Source organism: Hemitrygon akajei, chromosome 18 (assembly GCF_048418815.1).
Source record: "Hemitrygon akajei chromosome 18, sHemAka1.3, whole genome shotgun sequence".
NCBI classification, from domain to species: domain Eukaryota; kingdom Metazoa; phylum Chordata; class Chondrichthyes; order Myliobatiformes; family Dasyatidae; genus Hemitrygon; species Hemitrygon akajei.
The window spans coordinates 12,983,474-12,995,684 of NC_133141.1; the positions used below are offsets into that span (position 1 = coordinate 12,983,474).

General features: G+C 40.4%; 1 protein-coding gene across 4 annotated transcripts in view; it reads right to left on the reverse strand.

Moving 5' to 3' along the window:
* lima1a (LIM domain and actin binding 1a) overlaps positions 1–12,211 on the reverse strand; it is a 129,203-nt gene that overhangs the window by 60,598 nt on the left and 56,394 nt on the right. Inside the window, exon 1 of one of the 4 annotated variants that reach the window (XM_073070847.1) lies at positions 3,986–4,087. The exons of the other annotated variants lie outside the window; for them this stretch is intronic. The gene's annotated coding sequence lies outside the window, so the exon portion shown is untranslated. Of the gene's footprint in view, positions 1–3,985; positions 4,088–12,211 lie in introns of those variants that run through there. 4 annotated transcript variants of the gene reach the window in all.

Genomic DNA, 12,211 nt, shown 5'->3' on the forward strand with positions numbered 1-12,211 from the left:
ATGTCAGTCAAATATCACTTGTCTTTAACAGATGTGTAAAAGCTCCATTTTATTTGAAATGGGAAATCAGAGCTCTGGGAATTGAACTAGGGAGGGGGACTAATGGATTCTTTAAGAAGGCGGCACAGACATGAACTGTAACAGGATCTGGCTTGGCTGCAATCAAATTGGCGACCAAGAGTCACTTCCTTGGCCCACATGTAATCTGCTCAAGACTAGCACTTGTTTTTGAGCTTAAGTGCTTTTGATAGATTACAGAAAATTGTTGCTGAAAAACTACACTTCATTTTCCTCTCCTCAGGAATTCCTGACTATTGCCTCAGATTGGCAAGTGAACAGAGGTGTCTTTCCAAGATCCAGGACAGGATAAATTGCAACATTCATTAACCCAACAACAATAAAATATAGTATAGGTTGATAATTTGCCAAAATCCTGCCAAATTCAAAGTCAATCCAATAATTGCCAGTTGATCAGCAAAATGCAGACATGAGTAATATTATTATTATTTTCATTTTAATCAAAATAGTTACTGGGCTAAGTTACAATGAAGCTTCTGTCTTTCAGAAGGCTAAAATGCTATAGACACTGGAAAGGTGAAATAAAAACAGGAAATACTGGAAATAATAAAGGCTAGGCAGTATCTGTAGATAAAGAAACAGAGATAATGTTTCAGGCCAATGACCTTTCATCATTATTAAGATAAAGTTAGTTCTATATTGGAGACATAAGATTGCAGATGCTGGAATCCAGAGCAACAGTCTGCTGGAGGAACACAATGAGTTGAGAGTATATACTTCTTTCATAAAGGCTTAGTGGATGCTGAGCTATTTTTAGCCAAAAATCCTTACAGTATTGGCCTGAACAAAATCTCAAGTTTTCTCTGGCTTCTACCAATGCAAAAAGACAATTGTGTTGGGAGCCTTAAGACCCAGTGTCCATTAAATTCATCATTGAAGAGATCTGCAGATTAGTCTGTTTTTTGCAGAAGTCCAGCAAATTAAAGGAGTTGAAGAGCTCAGTCATTCCATCTTATTGAACAGGTAGATTTTGAGCTGTATTTTGAGAGGTCTGTTGCAAGATTCAAGGAGGAAATTTAGTGAATTGGCCCTGGGCAACTGAAGGCTCTGAAGATTGAACGATCAGTATCAGCTACACAAGGAGGGCAGACCAAGCAAGAGTGATACAGGTTACACAATCCTAAATTACTCACCTCTCTTTACAGCTGTCAATGCTTTGTCAGTTGTACAGAGCATGAAGCCATCACTATGAGGAACACACTGAACCTGTATTGCTCTGCACTTCATGGTTGAAGTGGGGGAATGGAAGACACAAGAGAGTGTTCGGGCCCCTCTCTGGTTTGTGCAGAACTCAAGAGCCACTGTGGGCTAATACAGTTAAAATCAGTCTGAGCTTCTAAAAAGGCAAAGTGAAAAATAGAGCGGACCCTGAAAACTTGTGTTAAGCAATTACATGATTATATATCTTTATTAATAACCTCTCCTGTGTAAAGCACTAAAACCATTAAGAACTGGTGCTTGGGGGAAGGGAGGAAAAGAAGAATGGGCACAGCCAGACAGCAGAGAGGTTACAGCACCTAATGCATCCCTTGTAACTTTACTGTGTTCCATTTGCTTGTGATAAGTCTCTGTTCACCACTAGCATAGAAAGCATTTCACCATTATTTGTACAAGTCAATTAAAGGGGTTTACAGTTTCCCCAGGAGGTTGTAAAGATCACCTCAATTTAGATTGAGACCAACAGAGATCACCCCAATTGAGAACAGAAAACCTACTACTCTGTGCCAGCCAAGATACCCCACCTGTCCCATCTGCCTGCATTTGACCTGTCTCCCCTTCTCGCTATTACCATTAGGCAGAAAGTGCAGGAGTCTTGGGTTCCACGCAGGCAGGTTCAGGAGCAGTCATTGCCCTGCAGCTATCAGGGTCCTGGACAGGCTTCACTCGCCTCAGTGCTGGACTAACTCTGCTGTCTGTAGACTCACTTTCAAGGCCTTTGCAGCTTTGTTTACTTTTTAAATTATTTGCATGATATATCAGTCTTTGTTATGTGTAGATTCTATTGTATTCTTTGTTTTCCTGTGGGTGCTGCAAAAAATGAATTTCAAGGTTGTATATGATATACAGTACGTATTTTGATAATGAATTTACTTTGAACTTTAAGAGTTAGTAGCCCACCTGCTCACTTGGGTGGAAAGATCCCACTACACCCAAGAATCATCATCCCAGGTATCCTAGCCAATATTTACCCCTCAACCTACAAGCAGATGCTCCTTGTGAGAGATTGCTGGGTGTAAACTCCCTTACAAAAATTACAATTTACACAGTACTTTGATGACTGCAGAATACACTCAGGTGGCCTTTATGTGAATATAAAGACAAGACTGATTTTCTTTGATGATCTAGCACAGATGTGAGAAGCCGAACTGCTTCTTTTCTGAGAAGTTCTCCAGTTGCACCAGGAGGAATATTGCCAACACATTTCAGATACATTTGCACAAATGTTTCCCAGATGCTGGGAAATGTTTGCAATCCAATTGAAGTCATGGCTGCAAGCAGTTTAGGCATTGCCACAAGTGAAGTGAGCTTCGAAATTTTATTGCAGAATTGCTTCATTTTGAAATGGCTTTGTATCATCACAGATCAAAGCCATGGCCTGAACCTAGATTAAATCTTGATCGGATGTCACTTTCCCTTGTTGTAAAAATTAATCTTCTATATGCCATATCCAGAAAGAGAAACATGATTTGTGATGTGTTCATATACAGCATCATACAAGGATGCACTAAATAAAATGGTCACTCATCCAAGATTGATTCCTGCTTCCTTCCCCTCTTGGATAGGCCCAAGTTTTTTTATTTGGAACACCTACCTGACAAAGTTTTCTGAGAAAGTTCATCTGGTATTATTGTTAGTCAACTACATGGTGACACACAGTTGAAGAAATAAATGATGAAATTAAACATGGCTGCAAATTCTCTTCAGGTTTGGGTTTTATTCAATACCATCAACTGACTTTTTTCTGCAAGTCTCAGCCTGCATGTTGAAGAAAGGCTGCCCCACAGTGCTACTGCCACCTTGTGGAATACCAATGATTTCAGTTCAGAGTAAATGAAACAGGATCATATAATAATTAAATGCAGGTTGATGGCGACAGAAAGAGATAGCACAGGATATAGTTTCACTGCTCACACCCTGCTGCATTATTTACTGGTAATATAGTTCCAAGGTACAAAAGTCTCTCTCTCCTCTTTGAAGAGTGGTAAATGAAAAGCTCCTGTTTAGTAGCAACTTACACAATTTGCAAACAATTCCAAGTAAAATAAAATCAAGAGACAAATACTAGCAAGCTAAATCTCGCCTCACATAACTGCATGGAGGAGTTCAGGTTCACTGGCCTCCACCTTCAATAGAGCAGCACATAGTACTGTAGGTGATGTAATGGCATTCTTTGCTCAGGTCACTGCCATGGAAAAAAACTAATGTGAATAATACAAGTGAACTTTCAATCAGTACAAACACACACTTTTCTGTTATAATTTACACTATTTAAATAGTATCCTTTTTTGGATGGAACAAGTCCATTAATACACCAAGACATCCTTCACAGCGCATTCAGTACAGTACTTAAAATACACTTATGAACAAATTAACTGGAAACTGCAATAGGCCACTCTCAGAGGAGACAGTTTTAAAAGACATCTCAATTAAGCACTAATGTAAAGTTGTCAGATGGATGGTTAATTTTTTGAAATTATTGAAACAAGTGTCTCAAAAAAGTTGAACAATTTTCCAGTAAATTGAATTTGTGATCAGGCTGAGTTTGCACCGACTCAGCTGCTGTTCCCTGCCACAAACTCACAGCCCTGCCATTGACCTCAGAGCAGCACATGTTCGTGATGCACCCACAGTGATATCCAACACATCATGCAACAAATATTATTTGCTTACTCTTATAGTCACTTACTTGGTACAAAGAATGTCTTATTGACCATCAGAGCCAATTCTTGAACAAGTTCCAAAGCAAATGAATACAAGTGTACAAACAGATAGACATACACACGTAGAAACCCAAAATGCTTTCCCATCCAGATTCACTTCATGATAAATATTAAAATTATTCCCCCATTTGTTATAATCAACATCAGCTCCTTTATGCTGAACATAGATCAATTTTTCTTCAACATCGACCAGAGCTCACTGGGCAACACCCTCCGGGAGTTAGGAGGGTGTGTGCTCGATTTCAATCTACAGACTCGAGCACAAAATAGAGGGAGTGTTGCAATGCTGAAAGGTCTGTCTTTCAGAACAGATATTGAAATTAAGACTTGCAAATGGAGGAAGGTGTGGAAGATTACAGAGCACCAAGGAGCAGGGGAATGATCCTTGGTATCCTGGATATTACTGTATCAATCAACATTTCTAAAAGGCTATCTGGTTATTCACCACATTGTTGCTTATTGGAGTTTGACATACATGCAAATTGTCTGCTGTATCTCTCAAATTTAAAAGGAACCATTTTTCTGACACAGAGGGGGATGATTATATGGAATGAGGAAGTTGTTGAGGCAAGTATAATAGCATCATTGAAGCAGTGCTTTGCTACGTACACGGAGGGACAGGAGTTAGAGGGAAATTGGAACTGGGTGGGTGGGCATGGAATGGTTGGACTGAAGGGCCTGTATCCATGCTGTGTTGAATGGAATTGAATTGACTTTATTACTTACATCCTTCACCTACATGAGTAGAAATCTTTACGTTATGTCTCCATCTAAATGTGCAATGTATAGTAATTTGTAATAAATATTATGTACAACAGGACAGTCAATACAACATAGAAGTACAGTTGCGTCAGCATGAATTAAGCAGTCTGATGGCCTGGTGGAAGAAGCTGTCCTGGGGCCTGTTGGTCCTGGCTTTTATGCTGTGGTACCATTTCCCAGATGGGAGCAGCTGGGAACAGTTTGTGGTTGGGGTGACTCAGGTCCTCAATGATCCTACGGGCCCTTTTTACACACCTGTCTTTGTAAACCTCCTGAATAGTGGTAAGTTCACTCCTACAGATGCGCTGGCTGTCCGCACCACTCTCTGCAGAATCCTGCAGTTGAGGGAAGTACAGTTCCCATACCAGTCAGTGATGCAGCCAGTTAGGATGCTCTCAGCCATGCCCCTGTATAAAGTCCTTAGGATTTGGGGGCCATACTAAACTTCCTCAACCGTCTGAGGTGAAAGAGGTGCTGTTGTGCCTTTTTCACCACACAGCTAGTATATACAGACCACGCGAGATCCTCGGTGCCAAGGAACTTAAAGCTGTTCACCCTCTCAACCCCAGATCCATTGATGTCAATAGGGGTGAGCCTGTCTCCATTCCTCCTGAATCCCACACCAGCTCCTTTGCTTTTGCGATATTGAGGGAGAGGTTGTTTTCTTGACACCACCGTGTCAGGGTGATTACTTCTTCTCTGTAGGCCACTTTGTTATTGTTTGAGATTAGGCCAACGAATGTAGTATTGTCAGCAAATTTAATTAGCAGATTGGAGCTGTGGGTGGTGATAGTCAAGGGTATACAGAGAGTAAAGGAGTGGGCTTAGGACACAGCCCTGAGGGGCTCTTGTGTTGAGGGTCAGAGAGGCAGAGGGGAGGGAGCTCACTCTTACCACCTGCCAGCGATCTGACAAGAAGTCTAGGATCTAGCTGTATAAGGCAGGGAAAGGCCAAGGTCTCTGAGCTTCTTGTCAAGCCTGGATGGAATTATGGTGTGGAAAACTGAACCGTAATCCAAGAACAGCATTCTCACATAAGTATCCCTCTTCTCCAGATGTGTAAGGATAGTGTGTAGAGCTGTGGCTATTGGGTCATCTGTCGACAGGTGATTTGTAGGGGGCTCAGTGTGGGTGGCAGCAGCTGCAGATGTAGCCCTTGACCAGCCTCTCAAAGCATTTGCTTATTATTGAGGTGAGTGCCACAGGACGCCAGATGTTCAGACTGTTGGTCTTTTTAGGTACAGGGACAATGGAGGATGTTTTGAAGCAGGAAGGCACTCTACACTGGGAGAAGAACTCTATGACTCTATAACAGTGACAATTGTGTTCATTTAGCATGAAAAGCTTTTAGACATTCTTGAAGGGATCCACAACACCATGCAAATATATAAAAAAAAGCAAGGCCTTCTTCATTCATCTCCACTACAAAGGACTTTTCCTTCTTTACCCAAATTGCCCCTTTCCTTCGTATCTCATCTCCACTCCTCCTTTATCAAAAGAGTTAGAGGTCTTGTTCTATCTACTTCCTTGTTTAACTTACCAGTCCAACTAAGCAGCTTCAATCTCTGACCATGTTTGTTTTAGCTTTTGCCAGGCATCTTTCTGGGCACACATGTTCATTCACATTTTGCTGTACCACAGTTTCAAGCATATCTTATACAAGACCATTTGTAATCCTTGTCATTTTAAAAGAAAATGGATATTATATTTACTACTCAGATCTGTGTCACATCTTGTGCCAGCTCCCTAAGATCTTGATTTTAAAATACTTTTCCTCAAATTGTATGGGTCGGGAGGGGATATTTAGCTTTATTCACACAAATTTTTATTCATTTAATATTTACACCCTGCCTCAAAATGACTTACCCCACAACTGGGCCAGTAACAACTGGTTCTAAATTTGCAATCTTCAATAAAGCAACAAGTTGGTAAAGGTCCTTTATCTTGTGAACATTGAGTACAAAGCCCACCCTTCTGCATGCCACAGTGAACGAGTTGACAGTGGTCTTTGAACACGCTGAAGTTATCTGTGTAGTTCAGCTCTACTACCAAGTTTGGATTGATCTGCAGGATCAATACAAAGCTGTAAAGTGGTGTTATAAGCATTTTGAGAAGCCTGATCTGGTCAAAGATGCTGTACAAGTGATTTATTGATCCACTCCTCTACTTTCCCTACACTCATGACTGTATGGCTAAGCACAGCTCAAATGGCTCTATAAATTTGCAGATGACACCACTGCCATTTGTAAAAAAAATCACAGATCTCAATGAGGTGGTGTACAGGAGTGAGAATAGATCAGCTGATTGAGTGTGATGCAACAACAACCTTCCACTCAATGTCAGCAAGACCAAGGAATTGATTGTAGATTCAGGAATTTGAAGCCAGGAGAACACACCAGTCCTCATTGAGGGGTGAGCAACTTCAAGTTCCTGGGTATCAACATCTCAGAGGATCAGTCCTGGGCCCAATACATTGATGCAATCTCAAGAAAGCATACCAGTGGCTCAACTTCACTAGGAATTTGTGAAGATTTCATATGTCAACAAAGACTAGCAAATTTCTATAGATGTATGGTGGACAGCATACTGACAGGTTGCATCACAGTTTGGTGTGCAGGCTCCAATGCACAAGATCAAAAGAGGATGCAGATGGTTGAACACTCAGCCAGCTTCATCATGGGCACTAGCCTCCACACCATTGAAGATATCTTCAATAATTTTACAATAATTTTATGTCTTTGCACCATATTGCTGGCACAAAACAAATTTCAGGTCATAAAAAACAATGATAGTAAACCTGATTCTGATTTGCATTCTTTTTTAATTTCATTCCTGGTGTGTGCCCAGTAAGTACTTCTATTGTGCCCAAGTCACATTACTGATAATTGGTTAAAAGATACATTTAGTTTTACTCTAACTGTCAACTGCAGAGACAAAGTACAGGCGCTCATAGCTGGCACAGTGTACAATTCATCAAGACACAAGATAGGTCAGACTTGTAGCTTCCCTTTGTTCTCTGATGAAGTCTACTCTTGTGAATGTTTATTTTGTTCTTCATTTATTGCACACTTCCCTGGTTATTCACTTTTTAAATTTAATGTTTGCACCCTGTCTGAGGATGATTTCCCATTTTTCTATTCAGCAATTAGGCCATTTGCAATAGTCCAGAATTTGCACTCTTTAATGAAGCAACAACACTCACACTGCTCTGAAAAAAATACATACCACAAAGGTCTAGACACCCATGCCAAGAAGTTCCCTTTTACTGATCCCTCCTGCTGCTGCCAGGTGCCAGTTCAATAGGAGGATCTCTGGCATCCAAAAGCTATGATGTCATTTATTGCACAGCCAATATAATCACATTGAATTGTCTGAAACTAATTAACCTTGTACTTTACCATCTTTATAAAGCACTTCATACATCAGATTATGAGCATATAGCTATTATTAGTTTATTTTGGTTTCTACATGGCAAGTCCCTTGTATTTTATGAATGCTACTTTTAAGGGTTAGTTTACTAAGTGGCATTTATGATGGCACAGCAATGTAAACTCACTTACATGCATTACTCAAGACAAGCTTTTTGAGGACATTTCACAACAACATATTAAACTCCTAATGTTCATGTCAGATCAAGTAACAGGCATGATGGGACAGGGTATGGAAAGACCACAGTCCAAGACACCCAGAACTACCAAAAGCAACTTGGGGATGTTGGCTCCAAGTCAAGTGCACATAAACCTCCCAAAGTCAAAAAGTAATAATACAAATACTGATAGTTTGGGCATTAAAACAACATGTCAATAATGCTACTAATGGATTTGACTATCTATTGTTTTAACTTGTCCTCCTTCCAAACCACTGCCTCTCATCCCTGATCTCCTACTGAAATGTGACTGTTGAAAGAATTACTGTTAAAAGAATTACTGTTAAAAGAATTACACCCAAAAGAATTACTGTTAAAAGAATTACACCCAAGAATTACACCCAAAAGAATTACTGTTAAAAGAATTACACCCAAAACTGGTCTCTGCTAGTTAACAGGCATTATCTCATCTGTCTGTATGTAACACTTAAAGGTTTCATGTAAACTTTACATTTTAGAATCAGAATCACTTTATTGTTGGTATGTGAACCATACCAGCATTGGTGCTAAGCATAAAACATAGGACAATACCATAACAGACAACACAATAGCAACCCGCAATTTACAAGACAATAGTGCAAACAGTCATGAGCAATCAACAATTAGCAGAATGGTCACATGCACAAACATCAATAATCAAACTTAAATAAATGTGAACATATGAACATACTCAATAATTTTTAACAGAACAAGGAGAGCAGGAAAGAGTATTTAACAGATCATGTGCAGGGACAGTTAGAGTATTACACCTGAGTGAGTTTTGTTGAGAAGCTGGATAGCTACAGGAAAGAAGCTTCGGAGATGATGTGTAGTCCTGGTGGTGATGGACTTGAGGTGATGGCAATTTGGTGAATAGGTGACTGTGAGTGTGAGTGGAGTCAGCAGTAATCTTTTTCAGCTCTCTTCTATGCTCTAGTGATGACCAGGTCTTTTAATGTTGGTAGTTGACAGCCAATGATCTTCTCTGCTGAGTGGACCACTTGCTACAACCTGGACTAGGAGAGGGAGGAAGCAGCAGGAAACTAAACAGTGATAGAGGTGGTCACAACACTGCCAATGATGGCCAAGTAGAAATTCATCAGGATACACCCTGAGATGTTCAGTTTCTTAAGCTGGTGTAGGAAAGCAATCTCTGCTGTGCCTTCCTAGTGATGAGCGTAACATGCTTGACCCATTTCAATGTATTGGGAATGGTAGTCTCCAGGAATTTGAATGACTTGACCACAGACACAGCCTACCATTAATTTCCAAGGGGAGGGGTGGCAGGTAGAGGGTTGTCAACAAAAGTAAATGCTCATTTCTACTGTCTTGATAGCATTAACCTCCAAGTTGTTATGAGCACGCCAGTCTACTCGTCTATGATACAACATGCACGAAATGCTGGAAGAACTCAGCAGGCCAGGCAGTATCCATGGGCAAATAGTAAACAGTCAACATTTTGGGCTGAGACCCTTCATCAGGACTGAAACATCTTGGCCCAAAACATCGACTGTTTACTTATTTCCATAAATGCTGCCTGACCTACTGCATTCCTCTAGCACTTTGTGTGTGTTACTTCGGATTTCCAGCATCTGCAGACTTTCTCATGTTTATGATTGTGCTTTTCTTTGACAGCAGGTTACATCATTACAAGAGATGGGACCAACTATAGTTATGTTACCTGCAAACTTTAGGATTTTAATGGTTTGTCTGTGGAGGTACAGTCATTTGTATAAACTGAGAACAGGAGGGGTGAAAGAACACAGCCCTGGGGAGAGCCTGTGCTTATAGAGAGAGGTAAAGCTGTTAATTTGCTTTTTGGTTAGCAGCTTATGGAAGATTCCAGATCATTTTGCATAGAAAGCAGCTGACTCATTAATAACTTGATGTTTACATCAAGCCTGAAGCAGGAAAAATGTTCATTTTGAACAATACTGTAAGTACCCAAGGCTTTCTTATTGCCAATGTCTCTTCAATATGTTCTCCACATAGTGTGCTTTCAGGACAGGCCATTCATCACCAACTCTTTTCAAAAGCAAATTGCTCAAGTGCCACTTTCATCAACTTGCAATTTTCTCTCCTTGAAAATATTTATCCAAATTTATTTAGAGTTTGATTATCCAATCTGCACCCAAAGCTCTATCAGCAGGATTCCCACTACAGGTATGCTGTCCATTCTTTCAGCACAAATAATGACAGGTACAGCTATATCAAGAATAAACAACTTTGTTTAGTTTTAATACAAAAAAAATCGAGATTTTCTAGAATCTGAATGTACTACCTTGACAGAAGGTTGGCGTCAGAAAATGGCAACAATTTAAGTTAAGTACTCTCTGATCATATAACATGAAGTTCTTCTCCCTATGTATAGGTGTCATTGTAGTTCATTGACAGCAAATGACTTAAGAAAACCTTGAAAATGACAAGATGTAGAAGCTATTGGTAGATTACCCGACAAAGCCATCTCTGGCAAAAAATTTCAATGTTTTAGTGTTGAAAAGGACTTTACTATTTCTTCTCATGGTCCCAAAACACCAACTTGTGTAGGGCACAGTTCTTTGGGCACCAGGCTGCAAACAACATTCTGGCCAAGTATCCATTGGCCCACAAAACCAATTGAGAACCATGATTTTAATCCAAACCAGCACATTTTTCCCCACAATTCAACCACTGGCAAGTTGACTTTCCAGTTTAATTGGGTGTATACTGAATGTTTAAATCTGTCAATTATTAGCAAAAACACAAACTACTGGAGGAGTGGAGAGAGAGAGTTCATTCCCCCCCCCCCCCAAGGTTTCACCTATCACCTGATGATTCTCTCTCCCCTCCCGCCACCTTTTAAATCTACTCCTCAGATTTTTTCTCCAGTCCTGCTGAAGGGTTTTGGCCCGAAACATTGACTGTACTTTTTTTCCCATAGATGATGCCTGGCCTGCTGAGTTCCTCCAGCATTTTGTGTGAACTGCTGGATGAACTCAATGAGTCCAGCAGTATCTATGAAGGCAAAAGGACAGTCGATGTTTCAGATCACAGCCTTCATCAGTATAAACTGCCAGTCCTGATGCAGGGCCTCAACCCAAAACATTGACTATTCCTTTGCCTCCATAGATGCTACTTGCCCTGCTGAGTTGCTCCAACAGTTTGTTTTTTTTGCTCTAGATTCCAGCATCTGTAGCCTCAAGACTCTATCAACTATTAGCCCATTAGCAAGCACATCCTTGTAGCACTATCAATGTCTTACCATTACCTTCACAAAAAAGCACTGTGCTATATAAACCTACTGTTCTTGCAAAGAATTTGACCCAAGAGCCGCACCATAAGTAGCTCCTTTTCCTTAGACACGCTCTCCAATTTAAATTTTGTAGTCATCGTCCCAACCTGAAGTCTCAAAAACTTAACCCCTCAGATTACAATTTTACAAGGGCAATCTTGTGTACAGGACAGGAGAAGGGTGCCCAAAAATGCCTCAAAACATTATAACTTCTCATATTCAATATAATGGGTGCCAATGATAGCGTAGTGGTTAGTACAATGCTATTATAGCTCAAGGCATCAGACTTCAAAGTTCAATTCCAGTGTCATCTGTAAGGAGTCTGCAAGTCCTCTCCGTGGAATGAGTGGGGTTTCTCCAGGTCCTCCAGTTTCCTCCCACAGCCCAAAGACATATCAGTTGATAGGTTAGTCGGTTATTGTAAATTGACCTGTGATTAGGCTAGGGTTAAATCGGGGGTTGCTGAGTGGCTCAGCTCAAAGGGCCCATTTCATGCTGTATCTCTAAATAAAGGGATATTCAAAATGTCTAAAA